Source organism: Pelobates fuscus, chromosome 1, assembly GCF_036172605.1.
Source record: "Pelobates fuscus isolate aPelFus1 chromosome 1, aPelFus1.pri, whole genome shotgun sequence".
Classification (NCBI taxonomy): Eukaryota; Metazoa; Chordata; class Amphibia; order Anura; family Pelobatidae; genus Pelobates; species Pelobates fuscus.
The window spans coordinates 207571924-207587819 of record NC_086317.1 but is presented as its reverse complement, the minus strand read 5'-3'; positions in this window follow the sequence as shown (position 1 = coordinate 207587819).

Genomic DNA, 15896 nt, shown 5'->3' with positions numbered 1-15896 from the left:
GGGGGGTATAAGGACCGCTATGGGAGGGAGGGGGGGATAAGGACCACTATGGGAGGGAGGGGGGGGGATAAGGACCACTATGGGAGGGAGGGGGGGATAAGGACCACTAGGGGAGGGAGGGGGTGGGATAAGGACCACTATGGGAGGGAGGGGGGGTATAAGGACCGCTATGGGAGGGAGGGGGGGGATAAGGACCACTATGGGAGGGAGGGGGGGATAAGGACCACTATGGGAGGGAGGGGGGATTAGGACCACTAGGGGAGGGGGAAGTAAGGACCACTAGGGGAGGGGAGGGGGAAGTAAGGACCACTAGGGGAGGGGAGGGTAAGGACCACTAGGGGAGGGGTGAGTCAGGACCACTGGGGGAGGGGGGTGAAGGAACACGGGGGTGGGGAGGTAAGGACCACTGAGGGAGGAGGAGGGGAGGTCAGGACATATGGGGGGGGGGGGCAAATATCCTTGCACCGGCCCTGCACACACTGCATTCATACACACACTGCACTCATACACACACACTGCACTCATACACACACACACTGCATTCATACACACACACACTGCATTCATACACACACACACTGCATTCATACACACACACACTGCACTCATACACACGCTGCACTCATACACACACACTGCATTCTTTATACACACACTGTAAATAAATATTCAATTAATATATTTTTTTAGGATCTAATTTTATTTAGAAATTTACCAGTAGCTGCTGCATTTCCCACCCTAGTCTTATACTCGAGTCAATAAGTTTTCCCAGTTTTTTGGGGAAAAATTAGGGGCCTCGGCTTATATTCGGGTCGGCTTATACTCGAGTATATACGGTAATTAATTTTATCATCATTTTTTGTTTAATCACTAGATTTGTTTAGCTTCCTTCTGTATGTCCTGGTAAAGGAGTGGTATTCTATTTTTTCCTTTTCTGGTTTAGTATTGGTATAGCTTTTTTTTTTTTTCTTTTGTTCTGGTTTAGGATTAGTATAATATTTTTTACTTTTTTCTGTCCTTTTCTATCATTTTGTTTTTTTCTTTTCCATTTTTATTCTGTATTCTCTGGGGGGTAAAAACTGCATTCTGAAAAATACAGTGTGTAAAAATTCAGCTACAGACCTGACCAGATGTTTAGGTAATAAAAAACTTTAATGCTTTAATATTTTATCATACATTATCTCCTTGGATTGCTTTTCAGATTGTTTAAGCTGTATTCATTTCATGTTTTTGAAGATGTTGCTTTCGTTGTCCCATACCTATTAAATATTAAAGGTAAAATTTATTCAGATAATGGTTTAGTATTTTTAGCACTCAATATAATATTGTTGGATGAGATTTCTGAATAACTCAATATTTTTGTATACACTCTAAATTATTTAATATGATGAAAATGGGGCGGGGCCTGACAGCCGAGATGGCCGGACGCGTTTCAGATCGGCTCCTGCCTAATATAGCTAAATACAGGCTATTACTGACCAATATTGCAGAAATCAAAGCTATAAATGGACAGCAAACGGGCACCGTGAGAGGGAGCACCGCAAGCATACTTCAATTTGAGGGCTCCACCGAGTACAAGCGACGCCTGACAGCGCGGCCTACCAAGCCTGCTGGCCCGGTGAGTGGGGGATGCGGCCGGTCTCCCACTGCTAGACCCGCATCGAACGCACGGCCCTGCACCCCCCTCCCCCCCCCCCCCCTGGACCGGCAGGGGTTATCCCGGTCCCCGCAGATGGAACTACTCTCCATGCACAAGCAGAGTCTTCCAGCGACCTGAACGCACAGGCACCGCGTGGTGATCCCAAGATGGCTGCCAAGCTGCGAGTGAAACTACCTCCTGACGCTTCTGAGGGACAGTGCTGGCAGGCACGCTTCAATGCCTGTTTTGAGAGGATATGCCAAGAATTCTGGGCTCGCATTCAGAGCCGAACCCGGGTCCCAGCATTACCAGCACCACAAAAGGTACGGACAGCGGAGTTAGACCACCAACCCGGCAGGGGGGAGAGGGCACAAAAGCCCCGGCAGGGGATGGAGAAGCCACGTAGCAGCGACAAGCGGCGGAGCTCACCTCATGGCGTCGCAAACCCAAAAGACGGCAAAAAATGTAAGCCGCGAAAACCTAATGCTAGTACAATGCATAAAGGGAAGAAAGTCCACCTTAAGCTTGCACACACACGACCCACCTTGTCTCACACCGGCCACTACCCTTCTAAGATGGGGGCCCAGAGGGAGATTACCCAGACGCAACGCAGACCTCCAGACCGCGCTCATGGAGTAACAAGCGAACAGAGCAAGGAGAACTGCGCACGGGCGCGGGTTGGGGCATGGTGCCGACTCTCCCACGAATTGTCTTCACATGGAAGCTTACAGCCCAACCAGGGAATTGGCTGAATGACTGCTTGACTGAACTGGCATGCCAGGCTTACTGCCAGGGCTGACCACCCCTGCACTGCCAGTGCTGTATGGCTACCTGACCCGATTCTCGTTGCCACCAGTTGATGCTTAAATGGTTTTGCTAGCTATGTCTCTTTTTATTTACTTCTTTTTTTTTTTTTCCACACACTGTCATAACTATACACCAAGGCTCTTAAACCATGCACCATTATAATTGAAATGTATCCTATAAAGGCAAAGTCAGCATACAATCACACTTATAATGAGCCTCATCATTATACTTAACCTGAGTTATTATAGATCAGACCTGACTTCTCATCCATGGCTAATTAAGACTAATAGTGGTGTCGCATTTAGCGTGATTTACCGTGTTTAAGCTATCCCACCTTAAAGACCTAAAGCGACAGTTACAGCTGTTGACGCACACGCCTATGATTACCCTTACGTTGCCACTAATACGCACACCCATACATAACACCTGATCTACCATAGACACTAGCATAGCATATTAGGTCCTATGGGCATTTGTGTTATCAGTTCAAGCTTTATCCTATATCTTTTGCTGTTACTAAGTTAAAGGCCTGGCTACCTCACCATAACATGACCTACCATGCGTTAACTCTTCACAATAGTCGGCATGTTCCTGCTAGACCAATGTGTACTCTCATACATGTAATTATACATGCCAGAGCAGTTAGGATGATACAAGCATAAATACTCATAAATAGATTGTTATTGCATAGAGAAAACTACTTAATGTACTATACCTTTAAACAAACAATGTGCAAGTTTTCAAAGCCACTGTTTACACTTACTATGTTACCATTTTATTGAACGCTGTTGTGGCGCATGACTATACTATGTACCCACCTGCACAATAAAAATAAAGAATTTTTAAAAAAATAAATAAATAAATAATATGATGAAAATAATTTAGTAATTTTTGAACATTAGAATGATTTTTGATCGTTCGAATTTTTATATATATATATATATATATATATATATATATGTGTGTGTGTGTATGTATATATAAGAATAAAAAGGTATAAACAATATACCAGCGAGTGGAGCGCTATAATGAATATTAATATAAATAATGAGGGGGTATACTCACCCCTCCAACATAGTGATACAATGTGTCCAAATGTACATACAAAGTAAAACAACAAAAAGAGAGAATATAGTGCAGATGGTTTACAAAAATAAAAAATGAATAATAGTAGCAATTGGTTGAAACCACTCACGTGGGTTGGAGCCTATAAGCTATTGGCTCCGTAAGTGACTCCTTTTTGCTCTTGAGGCAGCAACACACCCCTTTATCCCAAACGATGTTCTCCCGAAGATATGGAACAAGCAGAGAGAGAGAGCCTCATAGGTGGTATTGTACAGATAGTGTATACAAAATAGTGAGATAGTAATGGTTATGCTCACCTTAGACAGAGCCTTGAATTCCTGGCTCTGAGGTTTGTTGCAATATGCTAATTTATTGGGATAGCATTCCGCACATAGTGTTCCTGGAGGCTAGAAATGACTATATGGACTAATATATAAAAAAAAAAAAACGATTTATTGTAGAGATAAAAAATAATAATAAAAACAATATTAAGACTTCTCAAAAGCATATAAGCTAAATGGTAGAAAGTCCAAGTATTAAAGTCCAAACTCCAGCTAAACGCGTTTCACTCTTGTATGAGCTTCCTCAGTAGCTGTGAAGTAGCCTCAGGAATCTTCCACTTTATAAGTGTTCTAAAGTTAATTCGGATCCTCCCTTTAGGGTCACAGGAAGTGTGATTATCCAATCATAAGGTCAGAGTCTCTTTCAAATTTCTTATACTGATCACCTGTAGTAAAAAAGCTTACATTGGCTGAATTGCCTGTCAATCAATTAAAAAACTTGATAAGACCGAATTCTATTGGTGGTTGGATGGGGCTTTCTTTTTCAATACCACCTATGAGGCTCTCTCTCTCTGCTTGTTCCATATCTTCGGGAGAACATCGTTTGGGATAAAGGGGTGTGTTGCTGCCTCAAGAGCAAAAAGGAGTCACTTACGGAGCCAATAGCTTATAGGCTCCAACCCACGTGAGTGGTTTCAACCAATTGCTACTATTATTCATTTTTTATTTTTGTAAACCATCTGCACTATATTCTCTCTTTTTGTTATTTTACTTTGTATGTACATTTGGACACATTGTATCACTATGTTGGAGGGGTGAGTATACCCCCTCATTATTTATATTAATATTCATTATAGCGCTCCACTCGCTGGTATATTGTTTATACCTTTTTATTCTTATATTTTGCACTTTATTTTGGATTAAGGTATTCCACTTTTTGTGTTGAGCTGCTTTTATTCAGGCACTTTAGTATATCACTCACTATCTCAGTAAGGGATAGTTATTGTTTTCTCTGTGTATGTATATATATTTATATTAATATTTTGAGGGGAAAAAAGTCATTTTAATTTTATCCCCAAATTTTTAAATGATATGTAAGCGTACAAACCAAATAGAGATCCAACTCCCAAAGAGATGGAGTCAAATCTCCAAAGATTACCACTAATATAAATACACTTATTTTAACAATACAATAGTGATACAATTTGAGATAATTTGATTATAGTCTTTATTAGTAATAACTTCTACATATACACGATCGTGAAAAAAATGTGCATAAATGTGAATTAAAATAGGAGGGAATCCCTACAAAGAGTACTAAGCTTGATATCATACATATTATTATTATTGCCATTTATATAGCGCCAACTGATTTTGTAGCGCTTTACAATATTTTAAGAGGGGATTTAACTATAAATAGAACAATTAAAAGAAAACTTATAGGAACAATCGGTTGAAGAGGACCCTGCTCAAACGAGCTTTCAGTCATATGACAAGTTACTCTGTTTATAAATAGATTTTACATTAAAGTTTATATCACAATTTAACAGAAGATATGTCTTTAATGATGATATGCAGGCGTATCCAACAATATTAAATTAAGGCCTTGTGATTTTTTTTTTCTCCTTTTGAAATGTGAAATATCTGCTCGTAATGTTGGAGATATACAAACCCAAAAGCAGACTGTGGGTCTTACCACAAGAGACTGTCAAGCTCCTTCTCATTCAGTGGAAGGAACCTTTAGACAAAGAATATCTTCTGCTCTCCAGTGAATATCTCGTCTAAAAATAAAATGTTGTCAGAACCCTCCAACTATGTGCTGCAGCTGTGAGAGTAAATGGCATTCTATTAAAAGAAGGAGGAAACAAAATATATATATATATTTATATTTTTATGTACCGGTAACTTCTAATAAAAGTATATTGTGTTGTAAAAGCTATGGAGAGATTTCAGAAGATACTGATTGTTGCAGATATCATTTTTAAATTAGTGATTGTAAAAACAAGTAAAAAGATAATGAAACATAAATTGTATAAATATTTTTACAATATAGATATAGTGCATAAAATATCAAAAATGAAAGTTTCACACAAAAATACAAATTGTAGAACTAATGCTTGATATGCAAGTCACGAATCCCAAACCTCATTGAATATTCATTGACTCGAGTCACTAGCCAGTCCATTTGTATATTGATATTAATATTAATGAAGACTTTAGCAAGATAGGGCAAGATTTCTTGTAACCAGACCACATGCTAAAAGGTTGTTTATGAAAAAACAAAACAAGAAAAACACTAAAAAGCACCATAATTCACTCCTTACCTGAAGGTGAGCTGGCAAAATTAGTAGCTATTTTAGTACTATTACGTTAAATGCTTCTGTAGTTTAGCTTCCTTATCAGTAATATAGGTTCCAAAACTTGGTATATTTTGCATGTTATTTCCTCCTACATGTTTATTACAGTGATAAAAATCCTTTTATTTGGAGTAAAAAAGTATTCTTCATTGAAATTGAAATGTTGGCATTGGATATGAATGGGAAAGGGTAAAAAAAAAAAAAAAAAAAGAACTTTTCACATCTCTTTTTAGTATTAGTTTATTAAATTTGTATTATTCTGCAATTCAAACAGAGAAAATAAATGATGATAAAGTTATGTCCCGCTAGTCATGCTGTCCATAGATTCATATGTTTACGTCATAGGGGACACAGAGACCATTCGTAGAACCAGATAACTCATGCTCAGGATCTGTTTGTGGAAAATTAGTCAAAGGCTCCCTCACTGAGTTTTGAGGCAATGACATGTCAGAACTATGTTGAGTCTGGAACACAGAGCTGGAACTGCTGTCTGTATCATGGAACTGCGGATCGTTGGCAAATGGCCAGCACCAGGATTTTCTACTCGAGAATGGCCACAAACGTCCACATGCCATGCTACGCCTCAGCTTAAGAAAGCATGCACTTATTTGTTTAGCAATCCCAGGGCCCTGGCACAGTTTTGCTTTTTTATCCATACTCCCTTTATTGACATTGGCAGCACTGGCTTTGGACTGGTTGGTAAGTAGTTTTTCTTCACTTGGTTTATAAATGTCAGGCCTCAAACATAAAGCTTTATTCAGCAAAAACCTTTTAGGTTTCTTTTTTATTTTGCCTGTAGGAGAATTATCCATGAAACCTTCTTTAGTTTTGCTTGGAGTATCTGGAGGTGTATTTCTTTCCAAAGGTGAAAATGTATTAGATTTTAATACACCTGTAGGAGAATTGTCCATGAAGTCTTCTTTCTTTTTTTGAGTATGTGGAAGTGTATTTCCTTGAAAAGTCGAAGATGTTATAGATTTCATTATTTCGCACGTAGGAGAATTATCCACGGACACTTCGTCATTTTTGTTTGGAGTATGTGCAGGAGTATTTTCTTCCAAAGGCCTATTTTGCATGTTTGATTCTTCTGACGTAAATGCTCCAACATCTACATTCAGGCCTATTTTAGCAGCTCTTTTCTTCTGTCTTTTGCGAATAATTCTTTCAGAGAAAGTCATCCCAATGTATAAAAGATAGAGTTGTAGATATAGAAGAAACCCTAGCACAACAGTTTCCACTATGTGTACAATGGCTGTAATTGATGCAATGACAAAAAGAACCAGAGCGACTGACTTCATCGGAATTAAAGGGAGAAGATCACCCTTTGACTGCAGGATCGTTTGCGTTATTTCTTCATATGTAAATGTGCCCTTCATCCAAGGCTTTATAAAGTATACTCCAATGACATATAAGGAGGTAATAGATATCTGGCTGACTACCAGAAATCCCGTCACCAGAAAACTGACAAAGAACCGGTAGTTCCTTCTTCCGATACAGTTGTTAAGCCATGTACAGTGGTGGTCATGATTCTCCACATCTTTGTTACATATCTTGCAGTAAATTGTTATTCCTTGAAAATACTGCATGCGTTCAATGTGGCAGAACCTAGTCTTGGAATTCCAAATGCACTTTAATGGATTACAAATGCTTGATTGTTCATCACCTGCCGATGGGTTGATGGATACTGTGAGAATGTGAAATATGAAATTGCTGACATATAAGACAATTAGAACTATGCAGTTTGTTGTCTGCCAGTACCCAGGAAGGGAAGGGAGAAGAAAGCCAAATCCTGCTACACCATCATAGAGATACATGATCCAAAGAACAAATTGCAGAGGATGCAAAGGTAGCTGCCAGCCATTCTTCCTCACCCTGGCCAAACGCATGCTGGATATTATGGCATCTATTCTAGGTAAGTACAAGTTTACCTTTTTTTTTTCTCCGACGAAATCTGAGCTGTAGAGCTTTTAGTTGAAGCGATATAGGTCTGATATTAGTTGACTAAATGAGTCCCTTCAACATTGCTTATTATGTCAGCAAAGACAATTGATGTCACATGACAGTGCTACAAGAAAACTGGCCAATCAGAATGTTTAAAAATAGCAGTGATGTAATTTGTTTTTACACAGAATGGAATGTTTCTCTCTCAATTAGATGATGAATTAGTGTCTTTTAATGTAATTTAAATACATTTTTGTTTCCCATAGATAAGGTATATAATATGCAGATAGTATAGTATGCATTGTATTCTCTGATAATGCCATGTTGGCATTCTTGACATAGTAAACCATTAAACATTGCTTGATAACATTATTAATTGTGATAGTCATCATTGCACTTTTTAAATGCACACATGCATATATATATATATATATATATATATATATATAATAAAAAAAATTTGGTTTGTTTGTTAAGGATAGATAGGGCTAAAATAAAATAACATATGTACATAGTTTTGCTAATAATAACTACTACATAACTAGTCTAACAAAAAGCTAACACCTCAAAATAGATTCACGTATTATTCCTCATATGTGCAAAATTTACAATTCATTTTTTGAGGTTACATGACATGTATATACATACTGAGAGTGTCACTGATCGTCTATCAGTAGCTCCCCATTTACAAACTGGATTTAAAAAGATAACCACCTTTTTACCTCATTTGTGACTGGAGAGCTACTGATAGACAGGTGACGCACTCACCTACTTGAAGCGCTGGTCCGGGATTTCCTGATTGAAGTCTCTCATCATCAAAGGAAGAGGAGGGACAGAACCATCAGGAACGATACTGTAAAAGTTGACTACCTTTGAGTCAACTGTGTTATGTCCAACGACAAGCAGATGGTTTTCCCCAAGGGAAGGCCAGGGTTCTGGTACTTATCCGCTCTAAGAGAATTTGAAGGAATCCATGGATTTATTATGGGCACCAGATCACTAGGTTGTCTAATACCCATTGTCACATACTTGGGCTGAGAGCCCTCAGGGTGAGACCCGGGGACCCCTGGTACGCAACCCTCACAATTGGAGGTTGACAATAAACAACATAATGCGAAAGGTAAACTCTCAAACAGGGTGCCAGAGGTTGCCGGATTGTTGGGAATCGCACACAGGTTCTAGCTGGAGACAGAGACCGGTGGAGTTTAGCACTATGCATGGCGGGAGCTGTGTTTCTTTTGGGAACAATCTTCCAAGTTTGGGAGTAGGGTGATCTTACTACCCTATTGAAAAAAAAAATCTAATCCACTCATTTTGTCATAAAACATTGTTTACAACACGTCCCTGCCCACCCACACTGATATAGGGCTTATTTTTTGTAATTTTTTTTGTAATTTTTTTTAACGAACATTTTGACACTTTTCATTTAACAATTTTTTCAGCCTCTTCAGATCTGATTATTTGTGTTTACATTTTTTGCTGTTGATCCAAAAGAAGGCAAAACCCCCAGTTTGAAACACTCTACCCTGGCAGTCAGTTCTCTCCTTGGATAAAGATGCTGTTACCCCCAAAACATAAACTGATATCCCAGAATATGTTTTTTATTTTTACTCATGCAGTTAAAACATCTGTACAGACTCTGATAAAACCACCTCTTCAGCCCGAGTAAAAAATATATATACACATTGATCAGCCAAAACCCTAAAACCACCTGCTTAATATTGTGTAGGTCCCACTAGTCCTGCCAAAACAGCTCTGATGCCTGGACTCCATACGATCTCTGAACATGTCATGTGGTATCTGGCACCAAGACATTAGCAGCAGATGCTTAAAGTCCTGCACGTTGTGAGGTTGGGCCTCTATGGAACGTGTTTCAGCACATGTCACAGATGCTTAATTGGATTGAGAACTGGATAATTTGGGTGCCATGGCAATATCTTCAACTCTTTGTCATGTTCCTCAAACCATTTTTTGCAGTGTGGCAGGATGCATTATCCTGCTGAAAGAGGCCACTGCCATCAAGGAACACTATTGGTATGAAAAGGTTTTCGTGGTCTACAACAATCTCTACATAGGTATCAAAGTAGAATCTGTATAAATTCCAGGACCCAAGGTTTCTGAACATTGTCCAGAAAATAATACTGCCTCCGCTGGCCTGCCTTTTTCCATTCTGCTGCCATCTCTTCCCATGCATTCTGATGCCATCTCTACCGCAGGTAAATGTATTGTGTATTTTAAAGTATTAAAACGTTTTATTTGGTTACCTTTTTTATAGGACCAATCTTATACTTTATTTTATTGTATATACCCTTTTTTTTATTTTTCCTGGCATTTTACTGTATCCTGTTTCAAGCAATCCATAGGTGAGGATTATTCCACCAGTGCTGTTTCTATAGAGCAGTATTTTCTGCTCTACCATTGTGAGTATATTTTATTTTATTTTAAATTTTCCTTTTACTTTTCCTACTGAGAGCACTATTGCTGTTTTTATATATATATCCTGTGGAGTACGACGGAATCAAAGTCGGACGGACAGACACACTTCTCCAGTATATCCTGTAGCGGGGATTATACCGCTAAGCGCCCTTCATCCCAGAGCTGGCCTTAGCTCCACCAAATGTGAGTGTACTATCCTCCTTTTTATTTATTCTACCTTTGGAGCTACAATATTATACCCTTGGAAGCTTGTCGTGTTTATCATCTTCACATATACGGATTACCTACAACCCGGACGGATCAACTCCTGAAGATTGTACACATACCCTATCCATATACCAGTGAGACGGTTTTATGTATTTTATTGAACATTTTACTATTTGATTTCTACTGAACATTTTAAACACTTGGATGGACTTTGTTTTATCTACTTTTTTATGGTATTTTTTTTTTTTTTTTTTTATTCTTTATTTTTGTTCGTGCATAAGGGTAACAGGCGAATTTGTACTGCCACAATAGCTGGTACAGTCAAGTTTGCATACAGTCTTAATCACATGGCATTAATGACATTGCACTTTTTTTTAAGTAGTTATGTAAACAAGATAATATCGTAAGCTTAGTAGTGATAGCAAATTAAAGACATAGACATAGACATAGAGAAACCGTTATGTGTCCTATTAACTTTGCACAGTTTTATGGGTTAATACAGGAATGTAGGAGCATGCTAAGTCTATTGAGGCGATGGAGTGTTATGCAGGCTGAACATTGTTATTATACATAGCCCTATAGAGTGTGTAGAGGTTGTGCTTTGTTAAAAGTTTGGCACATGTTTATACTAGTGTTGTTAGTCGATAGGCATACAAGAGAATTGCAGTGGGTTAGCGTGTGGGTTGCAGAGCATAGCATATGAGCATGGGAGTAACACTATATTTCTCAAGGGAACAAGAAAATGTCCTTAGTAGCAGGTAGGGACTTTATGAGGCATAGGGTGAATGACTCATCTGTGTTGTCAAATGTCCCGGTCAGCCAACACCTGCCAGGGGTATGTCGCAGCCATATGTTTTGCCGCCTCTCGGGGGAGCGAGTGGACCAAACACTCCCGTTCGTTGGGCAGTGAGTTGGCTCCGTGCTGCCTCTAGGTTTCCTGGTGGCTTAGAGTGGTGAGTGTTTGGGAGTCCTGTGTGTGCCTTTAGACCCGGAGGGTTGCTGTTCTGAGACGGAACCTGCCTGAGTGTGCTAGGTCGGTTCTTAGAGAGGACTTTTTGCGGGTGAGAGGGGTGGTGATGGGGCAGCCCTGGAGATCTTCTCCGTTGAGGCTTTGGGCAACTCACCAGCGGTCTAAGAGTCGGGCGCTGGGGCTTTCGGCATTTCTTCCGCCTCTCACTCCCTGCTGTCTCGATCTTTCTCGGGTTCCGCACCGAAACTGCAGGCTGCTGTGTAATGTCCTTTGTGGCTAATGCCGGTGGGACTTGTGACCGTGTGTCTCTGCGGCTGGTGAGTTTGGCCCAAAAATCACTGAATAGGCGGTCTAGCCGCTCCGACAGTGGAGGCAAGCTGGACTTGGATGCTGAGATCCACGTGGTCTCCGCCATGTCGTGAGTCGGCGGTCCGGCGGTGCAAGGTGGCTGAGCTCGGTTTCTCCGTCCTGATCCACATGCTCTGGTTGCCAGGATATCCCTCACCGGCAGGGGGGGGGGGAGAGTGTTCCGGGGAGACCTCCTTTGTTACAGGCTGCAGTCGGCTGAGGGATCGGCCATCTCCCCCATGCTTCCTGAGTAGGCCGCAGGTAGGCCTCAGGTCCATCCCCTGGAATCGGTCGCATTTTGTGGTCCCAGGCTCGGTTATGCATTGTCTGGATATTATGCCCCAGTGTCTGGGGTGTAAAGGCATTGAATTTGCAGGTTTTGCAGCGATTTTGCTCGTTTTTCAGGCTATTTAGACAGGAGCTCTGCTGAGGTGCGACCACTCAGCTTGGCTGTCAAGCTCCGCCCCCCGCTCTTTTTTATGGTATTTTAATAGTGACTATTATTTTGCTGTTTATTCATTTTGGCATATTCAATTTTTATCATATTATTTCTTGTATACTAGCGCAGCCCTTACCTCTCTTTTTTTCTTTTACCTTACCAAGGGTCGTGAGGGATTCACTTTTAGGGTTGCAGCTTACATCCTTGTTACATAGTGCAGACTCTCCCCCCCCCCCCCCCCCTTTTTTTAAATGATGCACACGCATCTGGCCATTTTGTTTCCAAGCATTCTATCAGAGTTATTCATTAAACACTGGCTTTTGTCCAAAATTCCAACCGCATTTGCAATCCTCATATTTACTAAAAGCCAAATGCGGTCAGGATTCAGTTGATCCGACCGATTCTGTGACACTGGTTCAGATGCGGAAATCACTGATTTTCTGAACTCATCCAAACCAATTTCCAGCATCGGAATCTGAGATTTATCAACGTGCACATGGCGGCCAATGATAAACTGAATCCGCAAGGCAAGATGCTCGTTTGCAAATTATCATTCACTTGCTATTTGCAAATTAATTGGTCATTTGAAGAACTATTTGTCCTATGACAATACTAGCAGCTGGTGGGGGAATAGTTAACTATGTTCTGCTGGCCAGCACTTGCTACTAGTCAGCCACCACATGGAAAAAGTAAAATAAAAATACCTCTATATTACTATAATGGAGGTAATGTACATTCCAGCCAAATGGGACTTCGAAGAAACTTCTCTTGACTACTTTATGCCAATATGGGATTCCATGATCAGCAGCTTCGACTGGTAAATACATCTTTACTCCATCACTGTCTGTATTTCAAACTTAACCCCTTAAGGACCAAACTTCTGGAATAAAATGGAATCATGACATGTCACACATGTCATGTGTCCTTAAGGGGTTAAAGAATGGAACATTAGAACTACAGATGTGTCAGTCTCAGGATGGGGAGCTCATACGGGTCATTGCATTGGAAATCAGACATGTGAAAATCATCAAACTTTAGAATACTGAACACTGTTTTCTTGGTTCTTATATCCTTCACTGTAAATATAGAAGGACACTATATCCAAATAAGATTGGACCATGCAGTGAACGTGGAGTACATCAAATAAACAAGGTGGAATCTGCTCATCCTCCCTTACATCACTCAGGTACATTCCCTATCATTAGTGCACATAAAAGGATTAGCAATTGCCTGGCACATGTCCTAAGCAGAGGCCATATCAGGCAGGGAGACTGTTCCCTAGCACCCAAACTTTCAATAAATTGTGAAGAGATTTGGTCATACAGATAAAGATCTAATTGCTTATTGTCTGAACAGAAAAGTGAACACTTCTGATTCCATCGTGAGAAATAACAATCCGGATTTCCCAGATGTCTTACATCATTCCTCCCATAGCTCTAATCCCAAAAGTTCTTCAGAAAAAGAAAAAGCTTAGGTTATTGCCATAATTCCAGATCAGGAAATCTTGGAGTATACATTAGTACCTCTTGAAGCATTGAAAATCGTCTAGACTTTGAAATACAGCATGGCATCTTTACACCAAATTCTAGTATCCAAATAAATTGGCTTGGAAGTTATAGACACTCATTTAGGCCAAGAGAAAACTGACTAGCAAAGTTTATTCAAGAATCTGGAGGAAGGTCTTGTCTTGGTGTTTAGCAGGTAGAATATATAATTTAACAATATGTATGCCCAAGATTCATTTCCTACAACTAGGATTTTTAAAGTGTCTGCGTACTTTATCTCTCAACGTTCAAATCTCTGCGATCAGCTTCTTTTCTTTAAGAGAACTAGCAGCTTATTCATTGGTTTCAAGATTCATCAGGACCATTTTGAATTTAGATCCAGCAATTATAGAAATTGTTCCTCCTTGGCACCTGAATTTACCCTTTATGTGAAGTACCCTTTGAGCCATTGTTTTCAGTCAACATCAACCTTCTTACCTGGAAGAACATTTTTTTGTGGCAATTACCACTTCCAAGAGACTTGGTAAATTAGATGCTCTCACTTATTTGGTTTTCCGCTTTGATAAAGTAATTGAGACGTCATCAGTCTTTTCTCCCTACAGAGTCTACAGGTCAGAATATCACTCAGGAAATAACTTTGCCAACATTTTGTCAAGATTTTAAGAGCGTCAAAGAATCTAAACTCCATTCACTGGATGGGAAATTGTCTCTTACTGGCTTATTAGATAGAACTACCGGTGTTTTGCAAATCTGAACATCTTTTCATCTTCTACCAAGGTGCCAACAAGGTTATATGGCTTCAAGGACAAAATGGATTAAAGTGGCGATTTCCTGGATTTACTATTCAAAAGACAAGTCTCCTCCTCTTTTGCTGCAGGCTCATTCAACTAGGTGAATCTTAACCTCCTGACAAAATTCAAATGCATCCCCTGCTCCCCAAACCAAAAAAAAGTCAGAATAAAGTATAATGACTTAATTAACTCGACAATCCGGGCCTAAAACCATCTAAAAAAAAAAGATATCCCGGTCCCCGCTGGGGAAAAAGAAGCACTGTTGACTCCTTGTCGGCCTGCGCTGCCTCACCTCACTACTGGGACACGATCAAAATGGCGGACGTAACTGGCAAGACACCTGTATCTAATTGGGAGGCCAGGTTCCATGTAGACTTCGACAGGATCTGCGCAGCGTTCTGGGGCCGGATAACATCCTGTGCAGAACAGACGCAGCCGCTCAAGATCCCTGCTACACCGCTTATGATGGCAGCTTCTGGCGAATAACTCGCCCCACTCAGCTCATCCCGCCGCAGAGGTGGATAACAAGCCCTGGTCGCTCACCCTTCTTCTGGGCTTCCTGTGTGTGTGTATGAGTGTGTTATGGCCTGGTAATTGCACCACGTGGTGTTACTGACAAGAAGCTTTATGTGTCGATTATAATTGTATTTGTATATTTGTACTGTTTTGAATCAGACTCTCTGTTGAAATCATGGGTGCATCTGATTTAAAGATTGTTGATCCTTTGTCTTGCAATGCTAAAAATACTTTGCCTAGGGATATGCTGTTTGGGATATTTGTGTAACACTGTCCCTCAAAAGATTAAATACTCTGTGTAGCAGAGAATGGCCTGTTCTGGTAACCAGTTGCCCTCCTGTGGTAGCCTTGATCCAGATTTAATACAGCAGGTTTACAATGTTATAACTAGTATGCCGGGGCTTCATGATCAGTTTCCATATATTGATTGTTGGAAAACAGCCTAATTGGATCAAGTTATGCCACAAGGAACAATGCCGCCTCATGGTTGTCAGAACTAGTTTGTCCACTAGGGTTTTAACCACACCTAGTTTGGACACCCCTGTGAATCTGATCTCCCCTTACCGACCCCCGACTCTTCCTCCCGAGCTAGAA